We start from the raw sequence: 6,445 nt of genomic DNA, 5'->3' as shown, positions 1-6,445 counted from the left end.
GTTTTTAGCCCCTGGGTCTGGGACGCGAGCCGCAGTCAACTACGTGGCAGTCCAGCGACATAGCCATTACGCTAACTGCTGGTTTCCTGCATTTGGATTTTTAATTTCTTTGAACAATGCTTTAGTTTTTTTTTTTTTTTTTGAGAGATTTTCACTGTAGGGCGCGTATGCTCACCAGACAGACAGAGAGAGACATAGAGACAGAAAGCGAGAAATCACCCCCCAGGGGGGATGGTCACGCCGCAATCCCTTCTCCTCCATTCTCCTCTCGGGATCTTGGGCACGCACGCACACGCATCCGGCGTGAGTTTTAAGCCACCGGGTCCGGGACACGAACCGCGGTCGACTACGTGGGAGTCCAGCGACATAGCCATTACACTAACTGCTGGTTCCCAATGCTTTGTAGTTTTCAGAGTACGGATTTGCACTTCTTTTGAAACTTTCTTCTAGATATTTAAATCTTTCTGATGTTATTTTAAATGGAATTATTATTTTTTAAAGAAATATTTTATTTAACTTTCTTTCTTTATTTTAATTGGTCCAAACAGGGACAAAGTGAGAGAGAGAGAGAAAGAGAGAGAGACAGAAAGCGAGAAAGCAAGGCATCAGGTCCGGGACTGTAACCACAGTTGGCCATGTGGGAGTCCAGCACCCTTAACCACCACACCACCTGCTGGCCCCTTAAATGGAATTATTTGGTAATTTCATTTTTGGATTGTTAATTGCAAGTATAAAGAAATACACTGGATTTTTGTATATTAGTCTGTGTCCTTCAACCTTGACAAACTCATGTATTAGTTCTAATGGGTTTTTGGTAAATTCTTTAGTATTTTCTATATATAAGATCATGTCATCTGCAAATAGAAATAGTTTTACTTCCTCCTTTCCAATCTGGATGCCTTTTATTTCTTTTTCTTGCTTAATTACCTGGGCTAGACCCTCTGGTACAATGTTGAATAGAAGTGGTGAAAGTGAGTATTTTTGTCTGTTCCTGACCTGAGAGGGAAACTTTTCATTCTTTCACAAGTAAGAAATATTAGCTGTGGGCTTTGAAGTTCTCCTTCAACTAGTCTCAACTGATCTATTCATTCCTTTCCCAACTGACAACCTTCCCAACCTCAACTTTTCAACCCTAGCCTTACTTACAAAGACCTGCTAGCCTAAATATAGCCTGATTTTTTTCCCTTTTTCATCATGTGCCTGGTTTATTTTTGCCTCTGCAAGCACTTCTCATAAAGTTAAAGAGAATGCCCCTTTTACTTCAACAAACCAGTTTATATACTTCCTCCGGATAAGCCGTATTTCCCAGATTATTGCACCACTACCCCCTCACCAGACACAAGTGGATACATATACACAGGTGACACATATATGTAACATCATGCCATTCATCGACTCTTCATTTCCTGGGTACTTGAAACTAACATTTTGTTTCAGCTCATACCACTTTGGAAATGTTCTTTTCTTATTTCATGATATTTTGGTCTTGGCTTCCCCAACTACACTGTAAGTTTCTCCAGAATAAGGACCAGGAACTCTCTATTTTACTTGAACTTCATCCTCTACAAGAGCTCAACACAATGGCTTGCAGAAACAGAAAACAGAGAAACACTCACTGACTTTCTCCCAGAAAGACTTGCTCTTCTTTGTGGGCTCCTGTGAAAGTAAGAGACTGCCTGGCTGCCTCTCACACCTCTATCAGCTCCCATCTCCATTTCCAAAGCATTTCTTTGCTTCTCCTTGTAGTGGCTGAATTTCAGGAGGGAGATAATTGGCTCCATTTATTTTTACAGCTTAATGAAAGCCTCAACCATATTTACTTGCATTCCTTCTAGGGGAAAACATGCACCACAAGTGAAGGCAAAGTCATTCCTACAGCTCTGGTTTAGAAAATGTATGATTTTTATATTGTTCCCCATTAAGGCAAAACAGTTCACTAACTATGACCACAGACATGACCTTCTTTAAAAATAAGTGCCACTCAGTGTGAAATGTTCATTCTCAGGGTAAGGCTCATGCTGAGGTCTGAGGGTTTGTAACAAAGGTCTCAGATTCCTGAGCGTAGTGCCTAATATTGCTTTCTTTTCTGGGGCATTTGCTTATTTGCTTGTTTCTTTTCTTTTTTTTCTTTTTCTTTTCTTTTTTTTCTTTTTTTTTTTTTTTGGTGCCTTACTGCAACTAAAATATTGACATCTCTCTGCCCCACCCTACTAACCATTGTAAATGCCATAGAAAGAGAATCCTTTGCAATAAGTACAACACAAATAACAGAGTATAGGCTTTGGTCTTGCTGCCTTAATAGCTAGAACCACAGGCTGAATGCCAAATGGTCTTTATTAGGCACTTGCTGATCACGTAGCCTGTATCAGGCATGGGGGATGAGGCAAACAAATACTGTACATGATTGCTGCTCGAGGGGAGTTTATACTCTCACTGAGGTGATAAGACTAATGCACCTCAAATAGACTACTCTGAAGTTAGAGGTAGTATGTCATAATTGCTAAAACAAGGGCAGAGGAGCATATGGTTAGTGCAAATTTGAGTCAAGGAAGGTCTCTGAGAGAAGGAGAGATCTTAAGATTGACTTGAGGGCTAGCAGATGGCATAGCAGTTATGTCATTGGACTCCCACATGGTTGACTGTGGTTTGAGTACTGGGTCCAGTGGCTTGAAACTCACACTGGGTGTGTGTGCATGCCAACGATCCCAGGAGAAGAATGGAGGAGAAGAGATTGTGGCATGGCCATCCCACCAAGGGGTGATTTCTCACTTTCCCTCTCGCTGTCTCTGTCTCTCTCTCTAGGGAGCACATGTGCCCTAAGGCAAAAAAGAAAAACTGTACCAAAATAGAAACTAACATAAGATAGGCAATATAATGAGGCCGGGTTGATGGGGTTGAAGCATTTGGAGATAATATTGTTAAAATTGGATACATCTGGATTGAGGTACACCTTGAGTGGACAGGATCACAAAATATTAGAGTTGGAAGGATGTTGCTGATACTCTATGTGGAACTGGGTTATCTAGTCAGTGTCTAATTCCTGTTGTTTTCATTAGTTTTTTTTTTAACTTCATGGAATTCTTTCTTCAAATGGAAACATAGCTAAAAAATGTTCAATGCATTAAGCATGCAAGCATTAAAGTGCTTTGCTTGAATATGGTCAGATCAAGGTCAGCCTGAGTCTTTCATTTTAAGAGAGAGAAAACAAACCTGAGAGCAGAAAATTATCACCATGTCATTAAATCCAGTGGGCATGTGGTCCCCAACTTATCTGGCTTCTTGGCAGCCTACTGCATTGCTGGCTATGCCCTCTTGTTTAACATTCTCCCTTCCCAAGAATTCTGTGATACAACTTTCAAGATTTTTCTTTTCTCTGGACTTTCCCTCTCAGTCTCATTTCCATGTTCCTTTAAAAAAAAAAAAATTAGGGATTTTTTTTTTCTACAGGGCATGTGGGCAGGCGGGACAGAGAAAGAAAGTGAAAAACCCCCCCCTGGGGAGACAGCCATGCCACAGTCCCTTCTCCTCCATTTCCTCTTGGGATCTTGGGCATGCACGCACGTGTGCCCTATATGAGGTTTGGTTTTGTTGTTGTGGGTTTTTATTTTTTAGAATTATTTTATTTAACTTTATTTATTTTTTTAATTTGACCAGAGAGGGATAGAGTGACAGAGAGAAAGAAAGAAGGTGAGAAAGCAAGCCACCAATTCTGGGACTCAAACCGTGGTCAGCCATGTGGGAGTCCAGTACCCCTAACCACCATGCCACCTGCCATCCCCTCCATATGAGTTTAAAGCTACTGGGTCCAGGGCTTGAACCATGGTCAACTGTGTGGGAGTCCAGCACCTTAACCACTACACCACCTGCTGTCCCCAATGTGTTCATTCTTTTACACCTAGATTTTAAATGCTAGATTTCTCAGAACTTATGGCTCAGATCTTTTTACTTGTCTTACACATTCTGACTGTGCAATCTGACAGTATCAAATATAATTTCAACATGAAGATAACTCTCAAGTTTTATTTCCAGCCCAAATTTATGTCTGGATATACCCATGTGGTTCATTCTTAAAATTTTGAAAATTCTGCATTGCAGGAAACCACATAGCTGATTGTGGGTGCAGATTCGGAGTCAACCTGAAATATGCCAGGTGTGAATGCACTCAAGACCCTGATAAGCTGTGATAAGGTGCTCACAGCATGATGAGACCCTGTCCCTCTCTGTCTCCTCTCATGGACACACATACGTGCATGTGCACATGTTCTTTTTCTCATGAGTGAAATAAATGAACTTCAAAAAGCCTTCCAAACTAGACTTATCTCCTTCCTCTCATTCCAGTCCATCCCCCCATGTTTGTACCTTTTCTGATGCTCTTTGTTTCAGTGATGGCATCAACTGCCCAGTTTTCTGGACCCTAAACCAAGGACACTTTTTTTCTTCTCCTGCACATTCAATCATTCACTAGGTCTTGTTCATCTCATAAATACCTCTTGACCCTCTCCATTCTTTTACATTCCCACCACTGTACCTTGGATTACCATTCCCTTCCAGGCCATCATTTCTCTGTTGGACTACTGCAGTAACTTCCCGAGTGGTCTTCCTGCTTCCACTCTTGTCTCCTCTTCCAATGAGTTTTCTACATTTCAACCAGAGTCTGTCTTTTCTCTCTCTCTCTCTCTCTCTTTCTTTCTCTTTCTTTTTCTTCTTTCCTTCCTTTCCTTTCTTTTTTCTTCCTCTTTTCTTTTCTTTTTTTTCTTTCCTTTTCTTTCTTTCTTTCTTTCTTTCTTTCTTTCTTTCTTTCTTTCTTTCTTTCTTTCTTTCTTTCTTTTTTCTTTCTTTCTCTCTTTCTTTTTCTCTTTCTTTTTTCTTTCTTTTCTTTCTTTCTTCTTTATTTAATTTTGCTAGCTAGTACATGAGAGAGAGAGAGAGAGACAGAGAGAAAGAGAGAGAAAGCACCCCCCCATCACCACCAGGAGGGATAGCCCTGCCATAATCCCTTCTCTTCCATTCTCCTCTTGGAATTTTGGGCACACAGGTACACATGCTGGCTTGTTTTTCAAGTTAGTGTGTCAGAGACTCAAATCATGCACTTGACCATGTGGGATCCAGCTATCATAACCACCAAGCCATTGACTGTCTCTGCAGTGTTTCTTTTTTATTCAGGTTTCTGTTCTAGGGTGTGTGCATTTGCTAGATAGAGACAGAGAGAAAGAAAGAGACAGAGAGAGAGAAAGTGAGAAATCACCCCTCAGAATGACCACACCACAATCCCTTTTCCTCCATTATCCTCTTGGGATTTTGGACATGTACACAAATATGCCTTGTATGTTTTACAAGCCACTGGATCTGAGATTCAAACCATGGTTGGCTAGGTGGGAGTCTAGGGTCTTAACCACCACACTATCTGCTGGCCCCCAGGGGGGACTTTTTAAAGCATAAATCTGATCATGTCATTTCCCTGCTCAAAAGCCTTCAGTGACTTTCCATTGCCTAAGGAAAATGTCTTCATTTATTAGCATGTTTTATAAAATCTTTCATGACTTGACCTACACTTATCCAACCTCATTTTTCAAAGCACTTCTCTATTTATTTATTTATTTATTTATTTATTTATTTATTTATTTATTTATTAAGAGAGGTTTTTGCTATAGGGCACTTGCACTTGCCAGAAAGACAGAGAGACAGAAAGTGAGAAATCACCTCCCAGGGGGGGATGGCCATGCCACAATCCCTTCTCCTCCATTCTCCTCTCAGGATCTTGGTCATGCATGCACACACGCCCAGTGAGAGTTTAAGCCACTGGATCCGGGACTTGAACCCTGGTTGACTACATAGGAGTCCAATGACATAGCCATTATGCCAACTGCTGGTCCCAAAGAAGTTCTCTTTTACACAATACCCCAACCATAATGAAATTGATGAAGGTCCTGATATGTACTATTTTTACAACCTGCATGCTTTTAGACTAACATATCCTTTGGATCTCAGTTGAAATTTTACCACCTCTAGGATGTCTTCCTAACTTCACTTCTACTCTCAACTCCAAGAAAAATGTCCCTGTATCATATCCTCACAATCCTTGAGAGGTTAACCTCTAACAGTTTGCATCATATTTTATTGCACATGCTACTTTAATTGAGTGCCTCCCTAATACTAACCCTTGAGCTCAGCAAGGGCAGGGTCCATTTGTGACTGCCAGTGTATTCCTAGTGCATATCATTAGTTACTTTTAAAATAACACATTTTAATTAAAATTACATTTCAAAAAAGAAAGAAAGAAAAAATAAGGGACCAGCAGATGGCACAATGGTTATGTCACTCCCACATGGTTGGCTGTAGTTTAAGTCCTGGACCCAGTGGCTTGAAACTCATGCCATGCATGTGTGTGCATGACCAAAATCTCAAGAGGAGAATGGAGGAGAAGGGATTGTGGCATGGCCATCCC

This window comes from Tupaia chinensis, unplaced genomic scaffold, assembly GCF_000334495.1.
Source record: "Tupaia chinensis unplaced genomic scaffold, TupChi_1.0 Scaffold144058_1, whole genome shotgun sequence".
In the NCBI taxonomy this organism is placed as follows: Eukaryota; Metazoa; Chordata; class Mammalia; order Scandentia; family Tupaiidae; genus Tupaia; species Tupaia belangeri.
The sequence above is the reverse complement of the archived record's forward strand: the minus strand, read 5'-3'. Positions refer to the sequence as shown.